This window comes from Dasypus novemcinctus, chromosome 1 (genome assembly GCF_030445035.2).
Source record: "Dasypus novemcinctus isolate mDasNov1 chromosome 1, mDasNov1.1.hap2, whole genome shotgun sequence".
In the NCBI taxonomy this organism is placed as follows: domain Eukaryota; kingdom Metazoa; phylum Chordata; class Mammalia; order Cingulata; family Dasypodidae; genus Dasypus; species Dasypus novemcinctus.
In genome coordinates, this window is record NC_080673.1 from 66,601,785 (window position 1) to 66,614,734 (window position 12,950).

Below are 12,950 nucleotides of genomic sequence, written 5' to 3' on the forward strand. Positions count from 1 at the left end.
TGGTGACCAAAATACATGAGGCAAACACAAAAAACTGAAAGGAGGAATAAAAACTTCTACAATTATTGTTGGAGACTTCAGTTCACCATTCTCCTCAATAGATAGAACATCTAGACAGAATAGCAATAAGAAAAAAGATAACTTGAATAATATGATAATTGAACTATACTTAACAGATCTAAATAGAACATTGCACCCTCAAACAGCATGCATGGTATACATTCTCAAGTGTACATGGATCATATTCTAATACAGACCACGTGTTGGGTCACAAACAAGTCTCAATAAATTTAAAAAGCATGGAATTATACAAAGCATCTTCTCTGACCATACTGGAATGAGGCTGTAAATAAATAACAGAGAAAACTGGAAAATTCACAAACATATTAACATACTATCCATCTGTGGGTCAAAGAAGAAACTGCAAGGGAAATCTGTAAATATCTTGAGGTTAAATAAATGAGAATACAGCATATCCCAAAATTTTGGGGATGCAGTGAAGGCAGTGCTGTGGGGGAAATACATAACCTTAAATACTTCCATTAAAAATGAAGAAAGATCTAAAATCAAAGACCTAACTGCTCACCTAGTGGAAGTAGAAAAAGAACAACAAACCAATTCCAGAAGGAAATAAATGAAAAAGATTGAAATTGAGAATTTAAATATATATATATTTAACAAAACCAGAAGCTGGCTCTTTGAAAAAATCAATAAAATTGGCAAACCCTTAGCCAGTCAGATAGAGAAAAAGAAAGAAACACAAATAAATAAAATTAGAAATGAGAGGCAGGCATTATTACTGATCTCACAGAAATATACAGATTCATAAAAGGATACTATGAACAACTGTATGCCAACAAATTAGACAACCTAGATAAAATGGACAAATTTCTAGAAGCACACAAACAATCTACATTGACTTGTGAAAAAATAGAAGACCTCAACAAACCAATAACAAGTAAAGAGATTGACTCAGTCATCAAAAACCTCCCAATAACAAAAAGCCCAGGGCCAGAGGGCTTCACAGGTGAATTCAACCAATCATTCCAAGAAGAATAAAAACAGTAAAAAGACAAACAAACCAAACTGAAAATGGGCAAAAGTCTTGGTAAGTCATTTCTTCAAAGAGGCTAAAAAGCACATGAAAAGATGCTCAACATCACTGGCTATTAGGGAAATGCAAATCAAAACATCCTTGAGATATTTCATACCCACTAGAATGGCCACTTTTAAAAAAACAGAAAACTAGAGTGTTGGAGAGATTGTGGAGAAATAGAAATACTTATTGATTGTTGGTGGGAATTTAAAATGGTGCAGCTGCTATGGAAGACAGATTGGAGGTTCCTCAGAAAGATAAGTATAGAATTACCCTATGACTGGACAATCCCACTACTATTTATATACCCAAAGAACTGAAAAGTGGGACTTGAACAGATATTTGCACTCAGATAGTCATTGAAGCATTATTCACATTTGCCAAATGATGGAAGCAAATCAAGTGTCCATCAACCGATGAATGGATAAACACAAATAATGTGGTATATATCTAAAATGAAATATTATTCAGCTATAAAATGGAATGAAGTCCTGATTCATGTGACAACATGGATGAAATTTGCAGACATTACATTGAGTGAGATAAGTCAGATACAAAAGGACAGATATTGTATGATCTCACTGAAATAAATTAATTATAATAAGCAAACTTACAGAGTTAGAAACTAGAATATACGTTACTAGGAGGTAGACTGGGGTTAGAGAATGGGGAATTGATGCTTGGCTTGTGCAGAGTTATCTATTTGGGTTGATGGTAAAGGTTTGGAAATGAATGGTAGTGATGTTAGCACATTATTGTGAGTGTAATCAACAGCATTGAATTAGAGAGGTCAGTGTGGTTGGAGGGGGAAGCTTCAGGATGAATGTAATACTAGAATAAAAATTAAAAGATAAAACATAAGACTGTACAACACAACCCTACTGCAGATGATGGACTATAGTTAATAATACACATATAAGACATTTTAAATGAATTATAATAAATGTACAATTCTAATATAAGTTGTTAATAATAGGGTGATATGAGGGAAAACATATACCTGATTTATGTTATAGATATTACTATGATTTTCATAATCTTCCATCAATTGTAACAAAGGTAACTACCTTTGTTAAAAAAAAAAAACAGTACTATTTTTTAAAAAGTGGTGTCATCTACTGAATTGTAACAAATGTTCCACACGAATGCAAGGTGTTAGTGGTGGGGTGGTACATGCAAATTCTGTATTTATGCATGATTATTTTTTAAATTTACAAATTCTCAAAAACAACAAAAAAATCATATGGTACAATTCTGCTAGGGTGACACATCCAAAATAGGTGGAATAGAGAATTCCAGGGTTACATTCCTCAAAAAAAAAAAATAAAGTGGCCAAAACTGTCACAGTCAATGTTTACAGATCCCTGGAATCTAGGCAGATAGTTGTTTTAGTTTGCTAGAAACTGTTGAGAGCAGTATACCAGAAATGGGTTGTCTAATAAAAGGAATTTATTAGTTATAACCTTACAGTTCGGAGGCAGTGGAAGTGTCCAAAGCAAGGCACAATTAAGAGAATCAGTCTCCCCAAGTTGCAACTGTGGGCAGTCATATGGCAGTGGCATCTAAGGATAAGCCTTTTTAAAAATTTATTTATTCTTGCCTCCTTACTGCAGCACTTTATTTTTCCTTACACAATGACGTATAATGTTCTCACATGACAGCAGAAAACCAAATTTTGTTGTCACCTTGCAAAGATTTGAGAATTGAGTACAAAAAAACCTTACATAAATTAAAGGATGAATAAATTAGAGGTGTAAATGCAAAAGGTTTTCCAAATCAAGGCAAGTAGCGACTGGCAGTGGAGGGAAAACAGCATGTAAGGAAGGAAAGGGAGTCCCCATGCTCAGACCCTCCCTACCTGTCAGGCCAGCAAGGTAGAAGCGTTAGCTGTGTCAGCCTCAGGAAGGCCGGGGCCAGGGGATCCTGGCCCAGCTGCACCTGTGTCAATACCCTCACAAATCAGACTGTGGCCTCGCAGGCCCTGCACGCCAGCAGCCCTTTCCTCCACACCTCACCCAGTCACAAAGGGACGCAGCCCCAGGCAGTAGGGGTGTAAATCAATGACGTGTAGAGGGTATTAAAACATAGACCAAGGAAACAGGGATCACGAATAAGTTCTACCATCCAATGCTGACAGATACAGTCTTCAAAGACAAGTTTCCTTTCTCGGGCTTACTCCAGACTCCTGAGCCTGGACCTAGGGCAGCAGGTGTGCCGCGCACGGGCAGGCCGTTCAGAAGCACAGGCGGTGCACCAGGTAAAGCCCTTCCTGATCCACATCTGCCGGAAGGTGAACCTCGAGGCCAGCACACAGACGGTGATCCGCGCCGAGTACTTGAGCTGGGGGGAAGGGAAGGGTGACGACCTTGTTCTTCATAGAGCCAGCGGCCAGCGCCGTGATCTCCTTCTGCTTGCAGTTTGCAATGCTGGGGTACATGGTGGTGCCTCCCGACAGCACGGTATTGGCATACAGGTCCCTCAGGGTGTCCACATCGCACTTCATGATGGAGGTGAAGGTGGTCTTGTGGATGCCGCACGATTCCATACCCAGAAAGGAAGGCTGGAAGAGGGTCTCGGGAAGCAGAAGAGCTTGTTGCCAATGGTCTTGGTCTGGCAATCGTACAATTCCTAGATCTTCTCCAGGGAGGAAGAGGACATGGTGGTGGCCATCCCGGGCTCAAAGTCCAAGGCCAGGTAACAGAGCTTCTCCTTGATGTCACGTGTGACCTGGTGCTTGGCCTTGGTGGGTTTTTCTCCCTGAGGAAGGAAGTCATGGCTTGACTTGGAGAATACCCAGTTCTTGATGAAATCATGGGAAAGGGCAGTAGGATGTCTGGTATATGTTTTTTTCCTCCTCTCTGTTCCTTTTTTCCACCACTCTTTCTTCCCCAGGTCTTCCCCTCCACAGGATTTCTCCTTGAGCTTGGAATGGAGTGCTGCAGACTGAGCTTTACCTCCTTCCATTTGGCTCTTTTCTGCCTACTCCTAATGGCCCTACCTGGGGAGATGATATTCAGTGGCTTCTTGGTGCTTTAACAACACTGGTTGGGGAGAAAAGGAACAGCAAGCAGTAGTTCTTTTGGCATTGAAGTGATGAGATTGGGTTGTTTTTTATTTCTCCACTGCCAGGGACCTTCGGGCTCACACTAGGTCCCCTTCTGTCATCAGCACAGCCCCCACTGTAAGGAGACTGAAGCCTTGTTTCAATACCAGTGGCAAGCCTGGAGCTGAGAGTCCCCCCAGTTTGTGGGTAAAGCAGAACCTGCCAGAATGTTCTCATTGGGTGTCCTATGACTCAAAGCAAGAGGCCCTCTAGCCACTCCCTTCAGGCTTATCTCTGCAGTAGAAGGTGGGGTACTGCCCAGCCAAAGAACCAGATTCCATTGGCTGGGATTGGAGAGCTGTTGTGAGAGAAAATCCAAAGAAAACAGCTAAAATGTCCATAACTAAGCTGGGCCAGACCCTGTGTAAATTCTATGACTCCTGAGAACTGACCCATATCCCATCAGAAACAAGCCTAAAAATTCATCAACTGAAGTGGTGACTTGAGAAAGCTGTCATTTGGATCATTAGTTCATTTTAGTTTAATGCTGAAAATGATAAATTTTTAATTTTGGAGAAAAAGAAAAGAAAACATCTTTAGATTTGAGGACAAAGCCTTGAGTAAATGATGCTCTTAGGTGAGTCCAGCAACACTTATTCCAAAGGTCATTTTAAAAACATTTGTCACCAGCATATCATAATTACTAACCAGTTAAAGGTTAGAATATAGAAATATAGAAATAAATTATTTAAAGAACCCACTGGTTGCCAAATCATTGAACATATGATTATATTTATTTTATAGTCATCAGAAGTCCATTACAATCCATGTATAAACACATTTATATATGTATACATAAGTTTCTCTACACACATACACACACAACCTAAGGATAACTATAAGGACAAAAGGGGCAGCTATTAGGAATTCTAATTAATGAACTAAAGTTCACTACTTAAAATGTAGTAACACCTATAGGTACAACCTTAAAATTCACAAGTTAGTCTTAATTTCGTCCTTGCATTTTTATCAAGGACATACATCTCGTGAGCACAGGAACATTTTGATCCCTACATATCAACATAATATTTTATTTAGGTTAACACATAGCCATTCTTTGCAGAATGCTAAGGTTCTTCTTTGCTGCAGATATCTAGTTCTCTTCAATGTTTAGATATTTTATTTTTATTAATCTATAGTTTAAAAATATATATGTGTATACTGATATAGTCAGGCTAGTATACATATATCCACTAACTTAGAGTAAGTTTCATTTACTCTACATCCAAGAATACATTTACCTAATATGGGCAGAAGAGAAGGAGAGGTAGGGCTTGATTTTATAAACAAAAATAATTTTGAGACCATTAAGGACACTCAAATTTAATCAATGTAAACAAAAAGCTAGCCACTAGGAAATGTCCATGTTTAAGCCTTATTGTTTTGAATTATTTCCCTTCTATTCTAGTCCATCTCTGTCAATGATAGCAATTAGGTGACATGTAGAGTTCATTTCAGTGCTCAATACTTAAGATCTGCTAATTAAAGATCTGTGATGATAAACACAAAAATCTTAAATCATTATTCTGTTTTAGCAAAAAGTTTTATAAGGAGTGTTTCTCTAAGAATCAGTATACAAAGCAGAAAGTCTGTTTCATCAAAATAGCTTTTTGTATTTTAACCTTATCATGTCCTTGGTTGTTTAAGAAAACAAGTCTTCTCACTTTTAAAAGAATATAATGCATCCATCATTCATGTGGAATCTAAGCCCCCTCTCGATATAGAGGTGGAGGGGACATCACCATCATAGGGTCCACAGGATGGAGGACTAGAGTGTGGATTAGAGTGGACTCACTGATATTCTACTATGGAACTATTGTGATTAGTAATGGAAGAAATTGTAGCACTGATGTGGAGAAAGTGGCCATGGTAGCTGCTGAGGGTAGGGGGAGGGAAGAAGAGATATGATGTGGGGGCATATTCAGGACTTGGAGTTGTCCTGGGTGGTACTGCAGGGACAGATATTGGACATTGTATGTCCTCCCATGGCCCACTGGGTGGACTGGGAGAGAGTTTAAACTACAATGTAAACCATTATTCATGAGGTGCAGCAGTTCTCCAAAATGTATTCACCAAATGCAATGAATGTCCCACAATGATGAAAGAGGTTGTTGATGTGGGAGGAGTGGGGTGAGGAGGGTGGGGGTATATAGGGACCTCTTATATTTTTTGAATATAGCATTTTTTAAAAAATAAAGAAAGAAAAAAATTAAAAAATAAAACACGTTTGGAAAAGGGAAAAAAAAAACCATAATATTCAAACTTAACAACTTTTAACATTTTGCTTTCTCAAAATCAGATCCTGAAAAGTATCTTTTTATTTCAAACTGTTGCAAAATATTTGGTCTTTCACCTTGTAAAAGTGAAGTACTAAAAATAAAATTTGTTTGGTATAAATTGAATGGGAAGTGTATAAAAATTAAGAGACAGACTTCAGTGTTGTCAGACACTCTTATGCATTTAACTCAGGCCCCCAGTGCCAAGCATGGTGCCTCTTCACTTGAGTTCTTGGCTAGATTACAGCCACTAAAACAATAAAAGTATCTGCCACATATCCTGCTTATGCTCCTGAAGTAGATGGAAATACATTGCTGCTTTGGACTCCTGTGGCTCTGCCAATAATGGCTTGATATTACCTCCAGACTGGATCTGTTTCACAGTACCAGAGGGTACTATGCACCAAACTTGTGGAACACTGGAGACTACTTTCCTGTCCTCTCTGAGACCAACAGTGCTGCAGCATGCTGACTGTGTGAAGAATATGCCCAATGGAGCAAAAATTACCAGAGTAATGTAAGTAGAACCTAAACAGACACAATTGATATATATTATGGCCTGCTCCCATGGAAGGACAACATGTATGGTATTGCAAACCTGGAGCTTAGATATATTACTTGCAGCTCAAAGATAAATTGTGCATTGATTAGTATTAAATGCTGTAACTGTGTTCCTGATGAATATGACAATATCTTCTCTGTACTGACTCAAAATGATATTGAACATGTTAAAAGTCTTGGCAAACTTGATTCATTTTTTAAGTAGTTAATGAACTATGAGATAAAGGAATAGCCTTTCTTTAGTACTGCCTTATTTTGCTTGACATATGCTTGTTTTGTTGTTGCCTATAGTGTCTTTGTAGGTTTATGTACAGAACATCCTCTAAAATTATATAAAATTTTCCTTCCCCATAGTCAGCAGGAAGTAACTACAGAAGATGAGACCTTAGTTCATTTTCCTTATATAAGGAATGCTTACAAAATATGTCTTCTCAAGAATAAATGTGTAAGCACAAGGGAGGTTGATAGCTGGGAAACTGTGCTTACTAAAATTTCTTCACTTAGGCAGCTCTGAAAATTCTAAAACTCTTAATATGGCTAGTTTTCTATTAATCTAATTTTAGAAGCTTACTCTTTGCACTTATTTCTCTGAAATATATTAAGCAGACAGGCCTTCCCAAGTTTACTTACAGGAACATCTCAAAGAAAAACCAGACAGAAAGGTGTAAATCTGTAACTTTTCTCAGAGACAAAAAGCTTGATATCCTTGATCAGTTGGCTTAGAAAGGAGTCATGAAGACCTTGTTAAACTATGGTTTATTAGCTACTGAAAAAAGGACAAGTTGAACATGCTTGATACAATGGAGGACTGACAAGTTGCATGTACCCTCTTCACAAGAACCCTGGAAGAGTTTACTTCTTTTAACTCCCCATATCCCTCACCTTTGCCTATAAAAACTCTAGCTCCCATTCTCACTTTGAACTGCTGTGGGGAAGATTCCCCCAGTTCTTTGCTTGTGCACACAAAATAAATCACTTTCTCACTGAGAGAAATGTTTCTCCTTTGTAGCACTGGATTGGGCAGACCATACTCTTGGAAATAGTTGTGCTTATGGTTAAAAACTTTTATTTTTTAACCAAAGAAGTAGATTTATTTTGACCCACACCTAAATCAATCCATGAATTTACCCTGCACACAGTCCTTAAATGGGCTTATATCAAATAATAAACTAGAACATACTTTTAAAAATGAAAATTTGTATAATTATTTCTTTCTTCCCCTGTACAAATGTTACCATAATAAAATGTTCAATAAATTGCTAAATTATTTACCATAAATTTGAAATTTTTCATGTATTCTCCATATATATTGAAGAAAATGTCTATTAAACTCTGCATTTACCTATGAGGAATAGAATAAAATGGTAATAAAGTGACACTGGAACCCCAGCACCAAAACTGTACACAGACACAAGAAGGCTACAAATCCTGTTCATGAAAGAATATACCAAACACATTAGCATTTCTTTTTTTATGCAAATGACAAAGACCCAGTTTAACAGCTTTATTTTTTATAAACTTAAGCTTAACATTACATATTTAAACAGTTGTCAAAATTTACTAATTTGCTAGCATTCATGCACAACTAGAAAACATCCTTAATTTATATTAAGCCAGAAATGTAGCACCATTGATGTATTAAGGTATTTTGCTATTAAATGTTCAAAAAACATTGAAATTATTTTGTTGAAGATTCATCCAGACAATGCTAACTTCACAGCAGACAGAAACTACTTGAATCACATTTCAAACAAAATGGAAAAGCAAGATCCATGCTAGTCTTCATGCACAATTTTGTCCTAGCACTACTAAAATAATAACGGTTCACCTTGGATTAAGTTTAATAAAAAAGCAAAGTGCATACGGAAATTTACAATAATTTTAAAGGTTAAAAGAAAGAATGGTCCTATTAATGTGATCCCAACAATAAACTCAAAGGTCTATGACAAATAGGTGCTCCAGTGAGCTGTTTATAGTTACTTTATTTAGATTAGATACAGTTATACTGAAAGTTAAGTTCATTTGAAATCTTAAAAAAAAAAGTGTTCTTGTTAATCCTAAAACGGTGCTTATTATAGAGTGACATTTCTGTTAAATGCATGCATTGAATTACTTGTTATCAAAGCATTGCAGCTGCTCCTTACCTATTATTAAGGACTTTTATCTAGCAATCTTCTTCAGTTCTTTCTTGACCATTCTCAATAACTCACTTTGCTGTGATCTTTCTGCGATTACTATTCTAGTACAAGTTGATACAGATTTGAAGTTGCCCATCCTATCACCACCAAAGGACATAGAAGAAAATAAAGTAAGGTCCCCATGCCCCAGTGAAACGAATGAAGTAAATCCTGTATCAAAAAAAGAAAATCCTGGCAGCGGACTTGGCCCAGTGGTTAGGGCGTCCGTCTACCACATGGGAGGTCCACGGTTCAAACCCCGGGCCTCCTTGACCCATGGGGAGCTGGCCCATGCACAGTGCTGATGCATGCAAGGAGTACCCTGCCACGCAGAGGTGTCCCCCGCATAGGGGAGCCCCACATGCAAGGAGTGCACCCCGTAAGGAGAGCCACCCAGCGTGAAAAAAAGTGCAGCCTGCCCAGGAATGGTGCTGCACACACCGAGAGCTGACACAACAAGATGATGCAACAAAAAGAAAAACAGATTCCCATGCCACTGACAATAACAGAAGCGGACAAAGAAGATGCAGCAAATAGACACAGAGAACAGACAACTGGGATGGGTGGGGAAAGGGGAGAGAAATAAATAAATAAATCTTAAAAAAAAAAAAAAGAAGAAGAAGAAAATCCACCTCCAAAAGATGGAAACCCACTGAAGGCAGAGAAAAATTATCTCACGCCCCTGTTTCTGGTTCGACAGAGGCTCTTCAATTTCCAAAAAATTCCTCAAATAGGTCTTCAAATAAAATGGGTCACTTCCACCAAAAAATTCCCTGAAGACATCATCTGGATTACAGAATGAAAACCAAATTCAAATGTACTGTCAAAATGATTTCTACCTCCACTACCACCATTTAATCCAGAGGTCTTAACCTTTTTTGTTCCATAGACCCCTGTAGCAGTTTGATATGACTATGAATTTCAAAAATAGATATTGAATTATGTTTGTATCTGGTCTGTACCTGAGCATGATTGAGTTGTGATTAGGGCTTTGATTGGGCCATGCCATTAGGGCATGGCAGATAAAAGGCATGGCAAAGGACAGAGTTGGAGCTTTTTGATATTGGAGTTTGATGCTGACGCTTTAAGCTGGAGTGCCGGGGAGTAAGCACACAGAAGAAAGAGAAGCCAGTCCCAGGCAGAGAGGAACCTGAGCCCAGGAAGAAGCAAGCCCTGGGAAGAAAGGAACCTTGAACCCAGAGAGAAGCAAGACCCTGGAAGGGAGGAAACCAGGAAGCCTGAACCCTCACAACTGTTGGCAACCATCTTGCTCCAACACATGAAAACAGACTTTGATGAGGGAAATAACTTATGCTTTATGGCCTAGTATCTGTAAGCTCCTACCCCAAATAAATACCCTTTATAAAAACCAAAAGATACCTGGAATTTTGCATCAGTACCCCTTTGGCTGACTAGTACAACCCCTTTACCAGTCAGATGAAAACCACAGACCCTTTACTAAGTCCATACTATATGCATATTATTTTAATGACTATATCACACACAGCACATGTCCCCATAAGAATAATGTGAGTTTTTTTGGGTTTTGTGTCTGTTTTTTTTGTTTTGTTTTGTTTTGTATTTCAATTCAAGTTCATGGATCCCTTGTTAAGTACACCTGATTTAATCCTTCTTTGGCATATTTGTCATTGAGGTCCCAGAGACAGGCAGGGCAGGCCTGCCCAGGCGACAGAAAGTCATCCTCCCAGTGATGGCCATACACTTGCTCAGTAGGTCCCAGAGCCCTCCCCACTCTCAAGAGATACTAAACCGTTGGGCCGGGGTGGTGGGGGTGCTGCTAACAGAGGCATCATGTGCAGCAGGAGGGCCAGGCCCTAACCATTTTGGTGACTGCATCCCATGGGGATGGGTGCCTATGGAATGAGGTGGGCATGTTCCTGCTTGGAGAGTAGCTTCTTCCCATTCCAAGAAGGAAAGCAGGGTGCCCCCACCTGTCACCTCCTCCTCCCACTGCCTGCCAGATCGGAGCAGCCAGAAAGATTCACAGACAACAGCTGAGCCATCGGGCATTTAAAAGGTATCCAGACCCTCACCCAGGACTGGGACCCCTTCTAAGTATTACATTACACAGAAATAAGGTGATCTTGTGATGATTTGGAATCTGTTTTAATGAGTTCTGTGGTGTGATGTTAATTATCACACAGGTGCTTCATAATAAATATCGAGAATCTTAAGGTTCAAAAAAAAAGGAATTCAGCCCCTACATTAAGAAAATTGCATTCAGCCATACCACAGTAGCATTTGTGCCAATTTCTGGTTGGGATGGTGACAACAAGCTAGAGCCAAGTTCTAATATGCCTTGGTTCAAGGGATGGAAATTCACCCACAAGGATGGCAGTGTCAGTAGAATTATGCAGCTTGAAGCTCTGGATTGCTTCCTGCCACCTACTTGTCCAACTGACAAATCATTGTTCTGCCTCTTCAGGATGTCTACAAAATTGGTGATACTGGTACTGTCCCTGTGGGCTGAGTGGAGACTGGTGTTCTCAAACCAGGCATGGTGGTCACCTTTGTTCCAGTCAATGGTACAACTGAAATAAAGTCTGTTGAAAAGCATCATGAAGCTTTGACTGAAGCTCTTCCTAGGGACAATGTGGGCTTCCATGTCAAAAAAAGTTTCTGTAAATGATGTTCAACATGGCAACGTGGCTGCAAAAGTGGCCCCCCAATGGAACCAACTTTGGTTTTCTCAGGTTAATATACTGAAGCATCCAGATCAAATCAGTGCTAGCTATGCACCTGTGCTGGATTTTCACACAGCGCACATTGCTTGCAAGTTTGCTGAGATGAAGAAGCTTGATCACCATTCTTGTAGGAAGCAGGAAGAAGGCTCCAAATTTCTGAAATCTGGTGATACTGCCTTCTGCAAGCCCGTGCATGCTGAGAGCTTCTCTGACTATCCTCTTCTGAGTGATTTTGTTCATGATATGAGAGAGACAGTTGCTGTGGTTGTCATCAAGGCAGTGGACAAGAAAGATGTTGGGCTGGCAAGGTCAACAACTCTGCCCAGAAAGCTCAGAAGGCTAAATGAATATTATCCATTATCCACCCCAGTCTTAATCAGTGGTAAAAGAAGGGTCTCAGGACTTTTTGTCTCAAGTGGCCATTTAAGTTTAATAGTAAAAGACCGTTAATGATAACAATGCATCGTAAAAACTTCAGAAGGAAAGGAATATTTTCTGGACCATGTGTTTTTGTGTGAAAGTTCTAAGTTATTAGTTTTTAAAATCAGTACTTTTTAAATGGAAACAACAAGGCCAAAAATCTGTCACAGAATTTTGAAACCCATTAAAACAAAGTTTAATTAGAAAAAGTAAATGAGCTCAGCTAAGGGTGATCAGGCATATAGCTCATATCTCCCCTCTTCTCTGGGCCTTCTCTCTTTCAGTCTCTGAGGGACCTTTTCCCATACCTCTGTGCTCTGCTGATTCCAGCCTCTGGCCTTGGATTGTTTCTCTCAGCCTCTCAGAGTTTCTTTGTCTTTGCAACTTTTTTCCTTTGTCTGTGGCTTTTTATTCCCCTGTTTATAAAGGACTCCAATAAGAGGATGTAAGGCCCTCCCAGGGTCCTTTAACCTAATCAAAGGTGCTTAGCCAAAGTGATCTAATCAAAAGACCCTTTAACTGAATCTAATAAAATGGTACCATCTACAATGGGTTTACAGGCACAGGAATGGGTTCTCTTTATGAACAGGATATTCTGAGGTGCACAAAAGA

General features: G+C 39.1%; 2 pseudogenes; one reads left to right on the top strand and one right to left on the bottom strand.

Annotated features, from left to right (window-relative positions):
- Nucleotides 1-3,268: 3,268 nt before the first annotated feature.
- LOC101429675 (actin, cytoplasmic 2-like) lies at nucleotides 3,269-7,946 on the bottom strand (annotated as a pseudogene).
- A 1,185-nt stretch (nucleotides 7,947-9,131) lies between these two features.
- On the top strand, nucleotides 9,132-12,265 carry LOC101429249 (elongation factor 1-alpha 1 pseudogene; annotated as a pseudogene).
- The last annotated feature ends 685 nt before the right edge of the window (nucleotides 12,266-12,950 follow it).